The sequence below is a fragment of the Malaya genurostris genome, chromosome 3 (assembly GCF_030247185.1).
Source record: "Malaya genurostris strain Urasoe2022 chromosome 3, Malgen_1.1, whole genome shotgun sequence".
Classification (NCBI taxonomy): Eukaryota; Metazoa; Arthropoda; class Insecta; order Diptera; family Culicidae; genus Malaya; species Malaya genurostris.
In genome coordinates, this window is record NC_080572.1 from 228528091 (window position 1) to 228548460 (window position 20370).

A 20370-nucleotide genomic window follows, 5' to 3' on the forward strand; every position below is an offset into this window, starting at 1 on the left:
GCAGAAATCTTTTAGTAACTTAACTTTCACTTTATACACGAGGAATCGACCTTAAACATCTGCCGGAATATTCCGATGAAGGTCTTCTACTATTTACTATTCCGGCAAAGCTACCAAAAGTTGTTACTTTCTACTTGCTACTGCATTCTTCTTTTGCCGGTTCGAAATGTAAAGAGTAAAAGACGTTTATCGGTATTTTCCGGTATCTCAGGGACCCAAGTGATTCGCATTGATGAGATACTTAAGCTCGGCTCTTTTGCTGGAAGGGAAAAGGTAATTAACTAAAAGATTTCTGCTCGCTCAAATGACCCTTGTCACGTCTCACCTTTCTGCGGTATATCTTCACATCCTTGCTCTACCTTGAGAACTAGCATTCTATAATTTTGATTTTATTTATTGTTTCGAATTTCAAATAAAAATATTCTTATTATTATGAATAATGCTAATATTTCCATTGTTTATTGTTTTAAATTTCAGGTGGGTAATTACCCACCTTTGAAATTTTCGGGTGGGTAGTGCTACCCATCGTACCCACCTCTTTCACCGGCCCTGTCTCCGGAACCGGTAGATGGAACTAAATAAAAATTGTATATGGTATCTTATGATCTTTTGTTTTTATTCCTGGATGGTGGAAAGACAGATCCTAATAAAATGCAAGATTTTTTTATGGAACCTTAGTACTAATAATAAATAAGTTTGTGAAAATCGGTGCAGTTGGAAAAAACTAATGTAGTTTTTTCTCATTTTGCTGGCGCATATCACCCAGTAATTCTGTAACGGATCCTTTCTCCTTTCTTTATGAGAAAAACAAAAATACAAATTAGTTTCTCTTTTCGGTCAGTCGCAAGTCGATTTGAATTGTTCTTGGTATTCTCGCATATTCCACAGCAGTTCTTTGAATAAGGGAATGAATTCATCCTGTTTTCGGGTTTATAATAAATTTATGTTTAAAAAGGAAAACTTTTTTCTCATATGGGTTTTCACAAAAAATTCGGATCGCTCTACGGCCAAACAACAGGATAGATTATTTCTGTAGTGACGTTGAGGTATGGGTACAGTAAAAAAAACCACTGTACCTGATGTGGCGAAATGAAAGTGTGTCGATCAAATTTACCGTACAGTTTGTCAATGTCGTCATAGGAAATTCGTATATATTTACAATACTTCGTTCCCATAAATTTCAGACCTGCTACATTCGAAAATAAATACACCGCTAATCAACCGAAATAAATTTCATTCGTAGATATGAATGGTTTCGTTAATTGAAATTCCCTATTCCAAAACTGTTGGTGGCAATGCAAAGTAAGTTCGGGATGTTGTAAGTAAATATTCATTCCATATAGCCATTAGATTATTGTGGAACAATGCAACGATGAATAATCGGAAGTGGTTGGTGGTTGTGGTATTAAATAAATTGCCACACCGATGCTGGATGCAGTAAGAGTTCCCGTTAGTATGCGGCATCGTTACAGTGTTAGGTTAGTTCCGTAAGTCCTGAGGTATTAGCGTTAAAATTTGCAATTCCGAAAAAATCTTAATTTCTAGACAAACAACATATATAGAATGCAACGCAAAACAATTAGTAAATGAAATAACTGAAATATAGTATATTCCCTGCAATTAATATTGGGGGAGTTCAGATTCAAGATCCTCAGATACTTGCAAGTACGAGAAGACGGTGCCAATTGTCAATTCAACCAGTGATAACCCCAAGATCTCCCCAAGAAAGTCAATAAAACTCTTCACACCGGAATGAAGAATGATTCCAATAGCTGTGCAATAAATTTCACCGAAACACTAATAAACATCACCGAAAGCATGTTGCTTGGAACGTAAATCCAAACCCCCCCCCCCCCCCATCTACTTAAGCTTCCTTCCTTCCGCTTCGATGCGCACTTCAGCACTTCGGACCAACGCTGCTGGCCGGCTATCGGGACTAGGCGGTAACAGCCAGGTTCCATAAATATTGTTCATAAATAATATCACGAGCCACAATAAAGCCCGACACACTCACTCCTGGTCGAGTGAGTGAAACAAAAAGCAAATAAAAAATTATTTATAGAAAATTGCATTCTCACCTCACCTGACGATTGGCTGCTACCGGCTTCTGAGCATGCAACCGCATGCCGTACCTCAAACGTGCCAAACATATTGGATCCCCTATGCTGGAGCACCTACCCACACACAAACAAATGCACACACACAAACACACATCCTCCGTACCTGCCACTGGCATCGATGCAATGGATTCGAAACACCAGCGGGCGCTTTTGCCATTTGCCGCGTGGGTCCGACGGTGGTTGAAGTGCATAAAGCACTATTTCTCCTGAATAAAAGTAATTGAGTTTTGCAACAACCGACTTCACTGCTGATCCTCGGGGCCGTCTAGCGTCACCGCCCAGTACCAGTAGAAGCTTTCCGACATATGCCACCGCACCACCGGCCGCCAGCAGCCCACAACCGCTGACAATCGGGAAACGTTGTTAAGCTGGTAGGACCTTTTAACCTTTGTGCCAGGGACCAACTCCTGCTGTTTGTCTTTTCGCTGAGGTTGAGTAAACAGCTGTAAACGGTGTTGGTAAGATGGGGGAGGGATGTGGGCGTGTGCACTGGGTTGCGATAGGAGACCAGGTGGAATTAGTTAGTAGCTGCGGTCTGAGAAGTGGTGGGGGTGTTCTGATCGTGTGTCGTTTGTAAACACCGTGAGTAATGTTTTTTGATTGTTAAGACGTCGAGTGATATGATCAATTGTTTTGAGAAATGGTGATTTTATTCATATCATGGCAGAAATTGCATTATTAAGACTATGCTTTCTATACAGATTTCTTTTCAAATGATATATTAATAGTTAATTTTATTACTTTTCATGTCGTTGTAACTCGTAAACCATAAATTGAACAAAAATGGAGTCTAGAGCGATTGAGAATACTGATATCCCTTTTCAAACCACCTGGCGTAATAATGGAATTCCATATTTTTATTTAGTTACTCAGAGTTTGAGAAATATACCATTCACTTTCGAATCATACATGAACCCAAAAAAAAAATCGAGTGGTTACCGCGATCATGAGCAATGAACTTTCAAACGAGCCTAAGTTTGTTGAAATCGGTTTAGCCATCGTCGTGAAAATTGAGCGCGAAACAAACAACGCGTTTTGTTGGTTTCGTCGCTGATTTTTTAATATGTTATGTGAAAAAGAGTAAATTTTCTGAAAAAAATCATTCAATATATATATATATATATATATATATATATATATATATATATATATATATATATATATATATATATATATATATATATATATATATATATATATATATATATATATACATATATATATATATATATATATATATATAGCGTCTTATCTATAAGCCATTTTTTTTATTTAAAAGGTATTTTTATTCAGGCCTATTTGCGTACAAGCTTTACGTGGCCGAGTTAGCCGATTTTTTAAATAATGCATTTTTTGAAGTGGATCTCGTTGTCACTCTTTTTCTAGGAGGATAGGAGCTTCCATTTCCCTCCTGCGAGGGTTGAGGGGCACTTTGTTCGTGACTCGTCTCGTCATATTTTGCCGCATAGGTGGTTTTGTTGTTGATTTCCGTCTTCTTTTCGTTTTCCTTGATGTTCGCAGTCTTGAGCTCGTTGCTAGTTGCTGTAGATGCGCCTTGTTGGACATTGGTTGCAGTTGCTGGTTGGTTTGATGGTGAAACAGGAGTACTGCGCTCACTAGTTTCCATTGTTGAACGGTTGACCTTGTCTTTGGTTGAAGATGTCATTTTCGCAGTTTCTGTGCAAGGTTTACCGTAGTGAGCCGGTTGTTCACAAAACTGACATGTAACCAGCTGATTTTCATAGGTAATCAGCGTTTTACACGGATGTGTCCCACCTTGACCACAAATGATGTAAGATGGAATTGCCTATAATGTACATAATGTACACACAGTTAGACGCTTTGTTAAATTGAATCTCACTTACATTATTAGCGTCTAGATGCATTCGTTATTTAAGTAAGATTTCAATTTCATTTGCTGCTGGTCTAACTTTACAACGCTTGAAATCTATACAAATTGAATTTGGTCTTGTAGGCCCAGATTCCGGCTTTAAGCCAACCATTCATGCTGAAATCGACGCTATAACACCCACGAAAAGATTATGGCAAACGCAGAAAAAAGTCATTTTGTAATTGCTAATAAAGGTTGCCACTTAACTGAGATTGTTTTCAAAAACTAATCCAAAAAATTGTAAGGAACCAAACTGAAGAAAAATACATCACTTATAGAAATCGATTATTTTTTCTCAAAGTCATTCAATGTTTACATACCGACAAAAAAGATGGAGCACCCTGTAGAATTTAGTAAATAATATTCCTTCATGCTTTGTTTTTAGAAACCTAAAGCGGATAAAATTATTCATCACGGTTTCGAAGGAATTCTCGAATTTTTCCTGTATCACGACTCATTAGGCGGCGCACATCTTCTTCGTCCATCGTTTTAGCTATCTTATTCCACCAGGTCGTCATCTGATTGATGTCTTTGACAATCTTGCCCTTTGCCTTGAGTCCCAGTATTTCTCAATAGGGCGGAACTGGGGGCAGTTGGATGGGTTAAGGTTTTTCGGAACAAACTGGACCCCTTTCTCTGCATACCATTCTTAAACGACTTTGCTGTAATGACAGCTTGCCAAATCTTGCCAAAACATTACGGGAAGGTCGTGGGATCGAATGAACGGCAATATTCGTTTTTGGAGACACTCTTTTTGGTATAGTTCCGATGTCATTGTTCTATTTGTAACGAAAACTTTCGTTTTTTTTACCACAACTGCAAATGCCCTTCCAGATCATAAATTTTCTTGCAAATTTATCGGCAAAAACAAATTTAAATTTGACTGGAACATCCCTCCGAACCGTTGCCAAGTAAAATTTTTGACCTGGGATTTGCCCGAAGTCAGCCTTGACATAGGTTTCATCGTCCATCCCGTCGAACTTGGTCAGCACTTGATTCCTTCCCGGAGTCGAGTTCTCCTCCTTCTGGCCAAATCACGGTCCGACAGATTAGAATTCCTCTTAATCGTCTTCAAAATCTGACCACGCAGTTTCCAGTCGACAGTTCCACTCCGACGATTGGCTTGAGGCTTCCGAATCGTCGTCAATGTTTCTTGATACCGTTTGATAACGCACCATTCGGTATTTCTGGGCAATTTCAGCTGTTTAGCTAGCCTAGATGCAGAATATAAAGGATTTTCCAAATAACTGTGCACAATGTCAAAAATCATACGTGAAGCTGACAAAATTCCCGACACGTTGGCGCCAAAATTTCCAAATCCGTCCACCAGGAGCGCCACAATATGAGCAAAAGTTTGTTCCAATTCTAAATGAAGCAAGCTTTATGAGAATATTAAGGTACTGCTTCCTCATCAGAGAACGTTACTTTTCCTTGAATTGCATCTAAATAGTCTGTCGATTCTTGTTGAGTTTACGATTGACAAAATTCTTCTATTTAGCGAAGATATGGCATCTTGTGTGGGTTTCTCATGTCCCAGTAACCGTAGAATATTGCTGTACTGGAGGCTGTTCAAAATCAGAAGATCTTGATGAAGATTTTATCACCAGGCACCCTGAAACCATTCTTGAGTATACGATCGGCTTGATTTTGACTTTAGATGACTTCTCTTCCCGATTTATTCATTTTAGTTGGTTTGACGTAAAGTCACCATAACAAAGTTCAGTTTTGCAATAACTAAGTGGAAACATATATAAGAGAAACCAAATGAATGAAAAACTCACAGAGATGATGAGTTTTTGGAAAAAGATACAGTCAGAGACAGGACTGCGTTCTTATGCATTCTGTGCATATGCGCTACCATTTCGCCACCCTAAACCTTGTAATAGACACAGCTCTAACACACGACTTGGTCTGGTAAAGCGTATATCGAACATGGTTTAATTCCTAGCCGCCTCACGACTGATATTCCACATCCAAACATCTTCTCTGTTCATCAGACAACAAACACTCGTCTTCTCGCTCTATACATATTCTTCCGCCAAGCACTGCGTAGGAGAGTATCTTGCTGCCTTTCTATTGTCCCATCTTTTTGAGCGTGTCTTTTTCCAAAATATAATCCTTTATGTGAGTTTTTCATTCATCTTCTCCAATATATGTTTCCACTCAGTTATTGCAAAAACTGAACTTTTCTTAGATGGATTAGTTGGGGTTCCGCTTCTAAAGGATAGCCACCCATTTTCCCCCATTTTAATTTTCCTCCCAATCTGAACTTACTGGCTGTTGCAAAACAACATCCGAATACTTGTACTACATTAGTAATAGTTAATTTGGCCACATTTCCCGATGCACAAGCTATATTTTAAAAGCTGGTTCAACAACAGAGAAGCAAATATCAAAATCAAGGAGTAGGCATGATGCTTGGTCGATTGCGACTTAGCGTACTAAACAAATTTATGCTCTGATTTCAATAAAGTATGCTTGCAGCTGAAACGCGATCACTCACTTTTCGTACCATTTATCTATTTTATAGTAAAACTCTGATAACTGCAAAAATGTTTATTCGATTGCCAGAGCATTTTTCCATTTCTTTTACTTGGTGGGCAATACATATTTCTGAGTTCCACTATTTCAGGTACTTTCGGAACCGGAATCCAGAAACCGGTAGAGACTAAATCGTTTTGTTAGGACCCTAAAAAAACATTGTTTTAAAATGGGACTAGTTTTCATCCAAATGCTCTCGGTTTTCTGTCTCTCACAAAGAAAGACTATGCGCAATTACAGTGACAACCGACTTTTGAACCAAGGCCCATGTACAAATCAGAATCAGTTCATCGAGATCAGTAAGTGTGTGTGTGTGTGTGTGTGTGTGTGTGTGTGTGTGTGTGTGTGTGTGTGTGTGTGTGTGTGTGTGTGTGTGTGTGTGTGTGTGTGTGTGTGTGTGTGTGTGTGTGTGTGTGTGTGTGTGTGTGTGTGTGTGTGTGTGTGTGTGTGTGTGTGTGTGTGTGTGTGTGTGCGTGTGTGTGTGTGTGTGGAGCTATTGTCACAATAGTGAGGGTGAGGCGAGTGAAGCGACCGCTTCGGGCGCCAACATCCAGGGGATGAAATTGGCAAAAACTGACGTAGGACTACTTTTTGAACTGTATATAGGTATGCGAATTCAAAATACGAAAAAAAACGTGCAAACAGTGGTCAGGTCGCATCTATTTAAATAGATAAAATTATTATTTTTACGTTTCGTCTTTGACTCATCAGTGCAGAGCAGTTCAAATTGAACTGCTTAGTGCTAAACTCGGCAGCAATTTGAACCGCTAAGCAGACGTAAAGTTTCTGCTATTTACAGAACACTTTTTGTTTTGCAACGGTTATGTGTGCCCTAGCACAAAATTTGGCTAACCCCTAAATGACCATACCTGCATCGGCCAGAAATAGTCGAAACACGTTTTCGTTCGGCACGTCAGAAAAGACATTGCACTTCGTTGCAAAACAAAAAGTGTTCTGTAAATAGCAGAAACTTTACGTCTGCTTAGCGGTTCAAATTGAACTGCCGAGTTTAGCACTAAGCAGTTCAATTTGAACTGCTCTGCACTGATGAGTCAAAGACGAAACGTAAAAATAATGAAAACGGTTATGTGCCCTAGCACAAAATTTGGCTAACCCCTAAATGACCATACCTGCATCGGCCAGAAATAGTCGAAAACACGTTTTCGTTCGGCACGTCAGAAAAGACATTGCACTTCGTTGCAAAACAAAAAGTGTTCTGTAAATAGCAGAAACTTTACGTCTGCTTAGCGGTTCAAATTGAACTGCCGAGTTTAGCACTAAGCAGTTCAATTTGAACTGCTCTGCACTGATGAGTCAAAGACGAAACGTAAAAATAATGAAAACGGTTATGTGCCCTAGCACAAAATTTAGATAAAATTACATTTTTGATATAGTTGGTAGTCGGAACTTTATTAAATAATGAACAATGTATATTTTTCCATGTTTACCAAGCTAGTGTATAGTTTTCCGTGTTTCATAGATTACGCTAACAGAGACAACAATTTCTAACACATTGAATCTCTTTGCATTTCGCATAGAATGGACTTGACTATATAAACTGAGCCTCTTCACACAATCGAAATTAGTATTGAATCGACTAGCCGCCTGTGCGGTTCGTTTGTGCTGTGCATTCTGTGTTCATCAGCCTTCTGTGGATTTTTATGCACCGTTCGCCTTTCATGAGAGACACTGATTTTTATCGGATTTCATCTGATTTTCAGAAAAAAAGGATTTTCGATTTCGGTAATCTCAATTTTTTCAAGTTCCAGAGAGTCGATTTGAAAAATATTTTTGACGTGAATACGTCTTTTTGTACTAAACACTGCAACATAATTCTTTCTGCATGTCATCAGAAATATGATCAGCAATTTATGATTGAATTTTCAACAGTTTGGTATGACCACAACACTCTTGACACTTGTTTGTCTTCTTCGCACTTGGACGAGATAGTCTCAGTCGCCTTTAACCAGCTGCAGCAAAAAATACCTGCATGGTTGAAAGCCTCATTTGCATTGGATCTTGGAACTGAACTCTACCTACCTACAGCAGCATACTTCCAGAAAACTGAAAATTGAAAATTTGAAACTAAGACTCTTGAATTGAGTCCTAATTCAGTTAAATTCAGTTCCAGGTCCTCAATGTCCAGAACTCGGGTTCTGATGTAGATAAATAAAAAAAAATACTCAAAAAGGTGGCAAAAAGTACTCAAATATTCCCAAGGAACTATTCGAAGTTTTCCTTTACTAAGGGTGTAAATCTACAACAAAATAACAACTACATCATTGTTTGTTGTATTATTTACACTTATCGGGTTCTGCGTTATTTGTAGGGTTGAATATGGTTGCCTCCAATAGTCATACTTTAGCATAGGAAGCAGAGCAGTGCAAGCTGCAAAATTCATACAATCAATTATCTAATATGTATGATCATTGAATGTTGTTCAGAAATGTGAAATAATCATGTCAGTTTTATTCAAGTTCACGTCCTCCAGTTATGTTTTTGTCATTACCCATCCGTCTGTTTTCATATAATAAAGACTGTCCCAGAAAGTATGGACGCACTTTGATTTCGCTGTAAATAATTCACAAGTGTTAGATATTCAAATTTTATTCGATATACTGATAATATTAGACTACAACAACAGAATATTATTCTCAACATTTGGTACTTAGCCATTGTAGACTAGCTGGCGCACCTTCTTGCGAACGTTCCTCATTAAATTCCGTACAGACTTCTTGGCGACAAGTTTTGACATTTTTTTGCAATCTTTTTCGAACTGTTGAATGGTTTCAATTGGTCGAAATTGTGGGCAATTTGGTGGATTCATGTCTTTTGGGACGAACGTGACATTTTTGGTAGTATACCATTCTACCGTTGACTTCGAGTAGTGGCAAGAAGCAAGATCTGGCCAGAAGACAACAGGATCCTTGTGGCTTCGAATCATGGATAGAAGTCGTTTTTGTAAACATTCCTTGATGTATATTTCGCTGTTCATTGAAGCAGTAGTGATGAAGGGTTACGAACTCTTACCGCAGCAACAAATTGCTTGTCAGACCATAGCTTTCTTACCAAATTTTTCGACTTCAATCGATGTCTCGGACTGGTTTAACACTTGCCCTTTCGCGCCGTATAATATTGTGGTCCCGGCAGGGATTTGTAATCGAGTTTCACGTAGGTTTCGTCGTCCATGATTATGCAGTTCAAATTTCCAGCAAGAATCGTATTGTACAGCTTTTGAACCCTCGGCCTGATCGATGCTTCTTGTTTCGGACTACGTTTTGGTTGTTTATGCTTCTTATAGGTTTGAAGATTCAAACGTTCTTTAGCACGAATAACATTTGACTTCGAAGTGCCCACTTTTTTAGCCACATCCCGAACTGAAACCTTCTTCTTTTGCTCGAACGCCTTCAGTATACGTTTATCGAACTGAGGGTTAGCAGGACCTTCTTTTCGACCCGTTTTCGGTATATTCTCAAAGGTGTTATCCTCACCGAACTTCCTGATTGCATTTCGCACGGCTTTTTCACTTACTCCTTCCATTTTTGCTTTCTTTCTCAGTGACAGTCCGCGTTCTGTGCACCATTTGAACACAATTTTTCGACGTTGTTCTGCTGAAAGTCCACGCATTTCGAAACAAACTAATGAAAACGAATAAACAACTGCACAAGTGGTTAGAGAAGAGTGTAAACAACAGGACGCAGCCATAGAAAATGACAGATGCTGAACCATTGCGAAATGGCAGCGGTTTTTGGTTGCGTCCATACTTTCTGGGACAGTCTTTACTAGATCTCGATGTTTCATGCAATTCTATTACATTAGGCATAAACATATTTTTTTCGATATCGGAAATCTCAAAATTTTTCTAAGTTCTAGAGTTGGTTTAAAAAAATTTGCAGGTGGTTCTAAGACAATTGAAAAAAAAAATTTTTGTTGATTTCGAAAATTTGATTTAAGTTTCAATCGCGATTTATGATGTAACACTCAAGAGAGCTACAAGTATAAAATTTCTTTATTTAAAAAATTGACGGGGGCGACTTTTTTTAAGTTTGCCTCGGGCACCAGAAATGCTCACTATGGCTCTGCTGTGCACTGATCCAGCCAATTACACCCTGGTAGACTTCTGATGGTTTTTCACAGATGCTCCTGCATAAAATACTGATTATTAGGAAAGAATTATTATTTATAACAGTTACTTTCACTCATAAGACGTATATCGCTTTATACGTCAAATTGTATAAGGATTACATGAAAAAAAACACTAATTTATCAATTGCAAGGAAAGTAGCAGACGGTTTTTATGAAACAAGTTGACAATATAAAGTCACATTAAGAGATTTTAATACACTTCAGCGTCCTATCCTATCGAACCGTTATACTTTTTTTTTAAATATGTTACAAACCAATTCACACCCTCTCATTCTGCTTCTAACGCAGAACGCGATAGTATTCAGTCGATGCCGTACCACATGTCATCATAGACACACGGGGAGGCATGAGATAGGAATTTGTGAGCATGTAACCTTTTGACGACCGCGACATAAATGGAATGAATGTTGCCAAAATCTAACTTTGATTGAAGTTTTACTTTCTGAAAATTTGATGATAAAACTTTATTTTTCAGAACGAGTTTTGTGTGTGTTCGGTTTTTAAGCGGCACATCTTATGAAGAATACAACCGTATTAAATATGATGAAGAGAGTGATATGAAAAAGGCATCATTACACAACATTGAAATTGGTTTGTTGATTTGAATAATGTCGGTAAACCGGTAATCTTTTAAGTTTTTAGTATCAAAAGCACAATTTATCTATTGTGCTTTTCAAAATAACATATAACCGGAAATTTTAAGTACTTAATTTTCTGTAATTTGACTAAAGGTGGTTTGCATACGGTCCATACAAAAATACACGGAAATACAGTTAATAGTAAGCTATATTTACTCACCTGTTTAGTTGTATTGACCCAATTTTAGGCTCGACACAGTTTACTTCAATTTTCACTAAATTGAATACTCACACGAATGGAAGAATGGATTGAAAACAACTCAAAATTATGTAGAAAGTAGTCAAACAATTCGCTTTTTTTCAATGTTCTACGTAAATCAAATCCAACATTTTCAGACTAAATATTCTTTCTATCCTAATCTAACCCTAAAAGATGTTGTTTTCTGTAACAACATAAAAGATACAATGGCAAAAAAAAACTCTCCGCGAACTGATTTCTCCTGGATTCACAAACTTATCGTGTTTCTTCAGCACCCACTGCTAAAACAATTACTCGTCGTTGTTGTCCTAACGGATGCGATCTTGCTAGACATAACAAATCTCCACTTCGTGCCGGCTAATTGCTGATTAGGCCCGCGAAATAATTGCAGCGCACAATTTTCAACCGAGAATCACCCGGCGAAAAAAAAAGAAAATGAAGAAAAGAAAAAAAAAAGAACTAGAACCATCGTCTCAGCAAGTCTCTTTCGCTTTCGGATTAAAAAAGTTCACTTGTTTTTGGGTGAACGAAGCCGCCTGGAGATCTGGATCGGGTTCGCAGTGGAAAAAAGTGGGGTTGATCGCACTGATGTTGGCCGCTAATTAGGAAGAGTTTTCTTTGAATTTGTCTTGTCTTCGGCCGGTCATTAGTGGATGGAACGCAACGAATGAAAAATGAGTAGAGTGCAAGTAAATCAAAAAAAAAACGAAAAATACACGAGCTACCAAGTCTTAGACGGGGACCAGTGGAAGCAGTGTTTCGTTTTACAATCAAGATGCGGATGCTGCGCCGGACCGAGCTTTAATTAATTTCACTTTCTTTTTCGACAGTCCAGTCGACCAGTCGACCAGTCCACCGATTTCCATCCGGATTTGAATGCGGGGGTGTTGGATAATTCGGATCATGCAAAAACGAGTCGATGGATTGTACTTCAGTTCATTGAGAATATTGAATTACGCTTTCCAAGTGGGAAAATTTTCAGACTTGCCGAATCAGAGATTAACGTTTGTAAGTTCTGCTGGATGATGGTTTTCTTCTTGTGTTTACTTTCAGGTGAGCATGGCGAATCATCAGTAATAGGGAACAATTATCGGCAATTTTCCTGCATCCCGCCAGCCAGAACACAGGTAGGTTGAACCTGTTTTGCATATAAGGCAGAATGTTTTCGGAACGGCAACTGCCTCAGTCCAGAACCCTGAGCAGACGGATTCTCCGACGGTAGTAGTTAATTTGCCTTGCGTGTCGAAAGGTAATTTTCGCTACTGGGAACTGATGATAAACCTGAAGCTTGAACCGGAGGTCTGACGGAACCCGATCGGTGCTGGCCGTCTGGACGGGGTGAAGGTCTGCGGTTGTTGCGGTTGCCAGAAGGAATCTTTCGATCTGGCCAAATGGTAGAGTAAATAAGTGGCCGGCCGGTTGCCTGCATGTTCGCTCGGTTAGTAATGAACAGTGAAATGATGGATTGGGGAATAATTGTTTGCCCTGGCTGTGCGGGAACGTCTATCTCGGTGATCCGATTGCGCAGATCCGATTAGGAAATGAGAAATGCTGCAGTTAATCGATTAATTACAACTACCCTCCTAATGTTTATCAAAGTTTTTGCTCGCTCCGATTACTAGCACTGTCACGGAATGCTTTTCATGCCGAAACGAAAATGTTTGAAAAGAATAAAAGTTCATCGCTTAAACAGTGTCGTGAAAGTTGTCGTACTTACTCTGGCCAATTAGATTTTATCCGATGCCGGCTTCGGAGAGTACTGCTGGATGTTTGGTTTCGATTCACCACCTTTCAGAGGAATCCTGGCAACTGACCAGCATCCGTGGTAGGGTTGAAGTCACGTGACACGATTTAAGCTTCCGTCCCCTTTCGAGTTTCATTTGACGCGAGTGACCGAGCTGTAATTTGAATGGACCATTGAATTGCGTAATCGCAATTAATTTGATTTCAATTTGCCAAGTGCAACTTCATGCTCGAGCTGATTCCTGTCTCTGGATTGATGTATGGCCCCGTGTGGTGCAAAGAGCTGCGACAGGTTGAACTAATGGAGAATATGATTGTTGCAATTTTAAGTGCCACTGGTCGTCTGCAGGCAAAAGCTACCTTCAATGGTTTTTTTATGGTTTCGATGACTGAGAAGACAGCAAATCGTGAAACACTATATCGGATAGTTTAATTTAAATTAGATACCACGCATTGATTGCATTGATGGAGTAGGTTTTTATTTATCACATCTTTATTTTCTATATTATATTAGAAACTCAAGGAAAAATACACGTAGAAATATGGTCAGGTTTTGAATACTTACAGCTCAGTATATTTTGTATCAATTATTAATATTATTTCATTATTTGATTGGAAATATTTCTAAGTTTCGATTTGAATGTATCAAGTCACGTATTTTCAATTATAAATGATTGAAATTTTGATTAGTAGCGAGCAGTGTCCTATTTTTTCTGCTAAAAACCTCCGGCATATCGGGTTTCCCTGCCAGAGACGACGGTTTTGAAGGGGTAAGCGATATATCAAAGGGAAAGCATCGCTCTGATTGGTCAATCGATGCAAAAGCGAAACTGTTGGAAGCACGCGAATCTACAAGAGCAAATTCAGCAGCTGCACGATTCAGTCCTACGCGTAGCATGCTAGAGGTAGAGTGTTGCTAGACAGCAACTCAAAAACGTGCCATAAAACGATTTGAAGCTTTAATTGGTATGCTCTGATCTTGTGTCATGCAAACTCGGATGAAATTGCATGTTATGTCGTTTCGTCCGAGAAATTGACAACTATAAAGTAAACACAATTATAAATGGTAAATTTTGAGTGCTTAAAATTAATTTCTAATTTATATAAGATGAACTCGATTGATAATGAGAAAAAGTTTATCGCTTCAACCGAAATCGCAGAATGGTACAGAAACTTAACGTTATAAAAATAACTGCTTGCAAACAAAACTTGAGCACAAGCTTGGCGAAGAGAAGCCTCAATATCCAAATCGTATCGCAAGTATGTACAAAGATATAATTGCCTTCATTTTCTTCATTTTCAATAGGACTAACAACGTTCAAATTAAAATTGTGGACACTCTCGAACTGCTGAGTAAGTTTTTGGGCTTTTTCGCCATTTGTAAGAAGTATTCGATTTGCTTCCTTGAGAGCAGGAATTGGTTTCTGAGGTTTCTTAAAAACCTTAGAAAGTTTCCAGAAAGGTTTATAATATGGTTTAATTTGTTCAACTTCTTTAGCGAAATTTTCATTTCGCAAAAGAGTAAATCTATGTTTAATTTCTTTTTGTAAATCCTTAACTATGTTTTTCATAGCAGGATCACGAGAACGTTGGTATTGTCGTCGACGAACATTCTTCAACCGAATGAGCAGTTGAAGATTGTCATCGATGATAGAAGAATTTAATTTAGTTTGAGCTTTGGGAACTGAAAGATTACTAGCTTCGATAATGTAATGATTCAAATTATCAATGTCTGTGTCGATGTCCGCAGAATTTTCTAAAATAGTTTCATGATCCACATGGTTTTCAATGTGAGATCTGTAATCCAATCAATTACTCTATGATAGTTGAATATAGAACTAGTTGGATTAATTAAAGCTTCGTTGGAAAGTCTGAATGTTACAGGAGGATGATCTGAGTCAAAGTCAGCATATGTAATCGGTTCACTACAAATGTGACTTTGATCTGTTAGAACCAGATCAACTGTAGACGGGTTTTTCACGGAAGAGAAACAAGTCGGATTACTGGGATGAAGAACTGTGAAGTAACCAGCTGAGAGTTGATTATGAAGTATTTTACCATTACTGTTATTTTGCCTACAATTCCACTGAACATGATTTGCATTCAAGTCCTCTGTTACGAAAAATTTCGGTCGATATCTTGTGAGTTTTTGTAAATCGCCTTTAAAGAAATTAAATTGTTCACTGGTGCATTGGAATGGCAAATGTGCTCCAGCGATGAAATAAATTCCATGAATGGTTTCAACTTCGATTCCCAAGCTTTCAATAACTTTAGTATTGAAAGAAGGTAAAATTCGATGTTTAATTTGCCGTTGGACAAAAATGGCAACTTCACCACTAATTCCAGTAAACCTGTCAAATCGATGAACCACATAATGTGGATTACTTTTCAATTTGACATTTGGTTTAAGAAAAGTTTCTGTCACAATGGCAATATGAATTTTGTGAACTCTGAGGAAATTATAAAATTCATCTTCACTCGATTTTAAAGATCGAGCATTCCAATTTAAAATATTCAAATAATTATTTAACATCACTGTTAATTTTTAAATCCATTATAATATTATTTGCAAATTGCCATCCGATTTGAAATGATTCAAAAAGTGATGAAGTCGAATTCATTCAGATGATCATTAGAAAAAGTTGATCTTGTAGGTAGATCATTTTATTTTCAGTTATATCGCCTAAATCAACTTCATTTAAAGAAACGAATGGCATTGAAGGTATATTTATAGGTAGACTGCCATTAGAAGGAGATGATTTGGCCGATCTACCTATTAATAAATTGTTTTCGTTAGAAGATGAACTGCAAGGCGGTTCTGTGTTTTGTTTATTTACATTAGAAGAATTAAGTGGTTGATTTCTACCTGTTATACTGGCATAAGTGACATTAGAAGAAGATGATGACGAGGTCGATCTACCTGTCAATAAATTGTTTTCGTAAGAAGACGAATTGGAAGGCATACCTGTTTTTTGTTTTGAATTCGAAGAAATAAGTGCCTTAGAAGAATATGGCGTGGCATTTGTAACGGTTTTTTGATTTTCAGATATGTTCTGTAAATTTAAGGTCGTTGATTTGACTTGTTGTCTAAGCGAACGAACGTTTAAATTTTTTCCCATTTCAAATTATTTCAAATAATTGGAAACGTCTTTCGAATGCGATTTACCACAATTCAAACACCGTATACCCATATGACAATTTTTGGTTCCATGGCCGAAGCCTTGGCAACGACGACATTGCGTTAAGTTTGCAACACGATTATGTCGTTCCTAATGTTCCCAATGAATTTTAATGTGGAAAATGAAATTTCTAAAGTTTTCAAATTGTTTACATCACTTCGATTGAAGTGTATTAGGTAAAGTTCATGGGAAATTCCAAAGCGTGGTTTAGAAGTACCATTCGCTCTTTATTTTCATAAGTGTAGAAAAAAGTGTTGTTTGCTTTGTTGGTTCAGGAACTTTTTGATCGACGTGTTACTTCTTGCATCTTAGAGGTTACTAGGAAGAAATTTATTGAGAGAAAAGTGTTTTAAATGTTTTAGTAGTCAACGGTAAATACACCACCTTGAACACATATTGTAAACTTGAGCGAGGAGCCTAAAAAATCAATTTGTTCTAAATTTCTAGTTTTGCCTTCACGTAACTTTTCCGAGCAACCCCGGTAATTCAGCTATTATGGTGATGCCAATAAAGTAAAAAAAATATGATTGGAATCAAATTTGATCAGTATCTTACGTGGGAAACAGTTTGAAAAAAATGACGTGCGAATGCAACTATGTAATTAAATCTGCAAAAATGTTACTGCAGAGACTGAACTCGAACCCGTAGCGAGTTCCTAGCCGGGGAATCTTTTTTGCCAATTAAACTACCCTGCATATGAAAACACATGAAGGGAAAGCTCAATTGGCTAGAAGAACCAAGCATGCTACGCTTTACTTGGCCACCAAAGCATTCATTTATAGTCCTATTTCTAAACAGAGCCAATAACATGCTAGGATTCAAAAACTGTTACTGATTTTGTTACTGTTTTCACGATCCGTATACAATTAAAACATTATACATTGCCTATGGTCGGTCAGTACTAGAATACTGTAGCTCAGTTTGGTCACCTTACTTAATCACATGGGAAGATCGAATTGAATCAGTTCAAAAACAATGTTTGTTATTTGCACTTCGTAAATTAGGTTGGACAAGTCTTCCTCTTCCGTCCTATAAAGCCCACTGTATGCTGATAAGTATTCAAACATTAAAAGAACGCAGAGAATTTTCAATGGTCTCATTTGTAAATGACATTGTCTCGAATCGCGTAGATTCCTGTCAACTCCTGTCCAAACTAAATTTTTACATACTATCTCGGCCTTTAAGAAATCGAAATATTTTTATTACAAACTACCAGCGTACAAACTATGCAAAAAATGGGCCAATAAATCAATTGATGGCTGTATACAACAAGCATTCAGAAGCAGTCGATTTCACTATGTCAAAAAACAAACTGAAACAATATTTCAGTTCTATTCGGTAAGCTAATTATTATTTTTTAACTCATACTAAATTATTCATTATTTAGTGATCTATTTAGAATAGTTTACTAATTTAAGACGATTATTGTAATTATCCTTATGGTCTACTTTTAATTGACGACAAATAAATAAACATGGAAACACACTCGACATAAATTAAACACACACCGCGTCACAAGTCTATTCTTCCTGTTCTGTTTGCCGCTCTTTAGGCAGTCGGTTACCGAGAGAAAAATATGGTGTTATTTTAATGGATGGATCGTTCTAAATTTAGGTGCTAAGATAATGATAAAAGAAGACGAAGGACAACTAACTACACCCAAACCTCCCTTTACGTAAACTTTTTTTTCGTTACCTCTTTTTACGTAACTCTTTTACAACAAAAACCCCAAATAACGTAAACTTTTTTTACGAACCTACTCCGTAAAAAGAGGTTTTTGCATGCAATGAAAATCGTTTCCGGCTCTTTATATTCCATGGAAATTACTACAATATGGATATTTTTGGAACGGGATTATTGAGTAGATGTCGGAAAACGATGTTTGAGGTGATTCTGAATTCCAAGATGGCGACTTCCGGTTTATTGATATTCTTTGAAAATCATTATAATGTGGGTATTTTTGGAGCGGGTTTGATGAGTACATGTTGAAAAACGATGTTTGAGGTGGTTCTGAATTCTAAGATGGCGACTTCCGGTTTATTGATATTCTTTGAAAACTCTTACAACATGGGTATTTTCGGAACGGGTTTGATGAGTAGATGTCGGAAAACGATGTTTGTGGTGGTTCTGAATTCCAAGACGGCGACTTCCAATTTATTGATATTCTTTGAAAATCATTATAATGTGGGTATTTTTGGAGCGGGTTTGATGAGTACATGTTGAAAAACGATGTTTGAGGTGGTTCTGAATTCCAAGATGGCGACTTCCGGTTTATTGATATTCCTGGAAAATCCTTATAATGTGGGTATTTCTGAAGCGGGTTTGATGAGTAAATGTTGGAAAACGATGTTGGAGGTGGTTCTGAATTCTAAGATGGCGACTTCCGGTTTATTGATATTCTTTGAAAACTCTTACAACATGGGTATTTTCGGAACGGGTTTGATGAGTAGATGTCGGCAAACGATGTTTGTGGTGGTTCTGAATTCCAAGACGGCGACTTCCGGTTTATTGATATTTTTTCAAAACCCTTACAATATGAGTATTTTCGGAACGGGATTGATGAGCAGATGTCGGAAAACGATGTTTGTGGTGGTTCTGAATTCCAAGATGGCGACTTCCGGTTTATTGATATTCTTTGAAAACTCTTACAACATGGGTATTTTCGGAACGGGTTTGATGAGTAGATGTCGGAAAACGATGTTTGTGGTGGTTCTGAATTCCAAGATGGCGACTTCCGGTTAATTGATATTCCTGGAAAATCCTTATAATGTGGGTATTTCTGAAGCGGGTTTGATGAGTAAATGTTGGAAAACGATGTTTGAGGTGGTTTTGAATTCTAAGATGGCGACTTCCGGTTTATTGATATTCTTTGAAAACTCTTACAACATGGGTATTTTCGGAACGGGTTTGATGAGTAGATGTCGGAAAACGATGTTTGAGGTGGTTCTGAATTCCAAGATGGCGACTTCCGGTTTATTGATATTCTTTGAAAATCATTATAATGTGGGTATATCTGAAGCGGGTTTGATGAGTACATGTTGGAAAACGATGTTTGAGTGTAACGATATGAGGAGGAACTGTTAGTTGCTAATTCAGGTCTGTGAAAAAGTCACCAAAATTATTTTAAAATCTAATTGTTTGACTCATTAGTTTTTTGTGATTTACCGGAATGAAATAATGGGGAAACTAATCAACAGTTCAGGGATTGAAATCAGTCAACAAAAACGAAAATAACAGTTTTAACAGCAGTTCAAAACTTGAATCTATTCAAATAAATCATATTTACTACAATACTGATAATTAAATATTAACATTTCTTTCACCAAAGAATGAACCATAAAATGTTTACATCTAAGCATTTTTATCAATTTAGGTATTTATTTGACGATTCGATTGTAAGTGTCAAGCTAATATTATGTTGAATTTGGAATAAAGTTTGGAAGTTTAATTGAAACAACTTTGTTCCTAAAATTGACTCGTAAAATCCATTCCAAAAGTAACAATATTATAAAGCATTCGACAGTAAGTCATAATTACTCAAACAACGTTTACTAAAAACTGTTCTTTAAACCCGTTCCGAAAACATTCGTTTTAAAACGGGTTTCGAAAAACACCATCTTGGATTTTAAAATGACTTTAAACATCATTTTCCGACATCTACTCATCAAATCCGTTCCGAAAATACCCATACTGAAAGAGTTTTTATGGAATATCAATAAACCGGAAGTCGCCATCCTGGAATTCAGAACCATTTCAAACATCGTTTTCCGACATCTACTCATCAAACCCGTTCCGAAAATACCCATATTGTAAGGGTTTTCAAAGAATATCAAAAAACCGGAAGTCGCCATCCTGGAAAATGATCCTGATTAGAACATCCTTTTCCTGTAAATATTTTCGTTCCATAACTATC

The 20370-nt window shown here is 37.4% G+C and overlaps 1 protein-coding gene across 7 annotated transcripts in view; it reads left to right on the forward strand.

Moving 5' to 3' along the window:
- LOC131437068 (uncharacterized) overlaps window positions 1-20370 on the forward strand; it is a 561034-nt gene that overhangs the window by 419202 nt on the left and 121462 nt on the right. The window contains exon 4 of one of the 7 annotated variants that reach the window (XM_058606123.1): window positions 12589-12662. The exons of the other annotated variants lie outside the window; for them this stretch is intronic. The gene's annotated coding sequence lies outside the window, so the exon portion shown is untranslated. The remainder of the gene's footprint in view (window positions 1-12588; window positions 12663-20370) is intronic. 7 annotated transcript variants of the gene reach the window in all.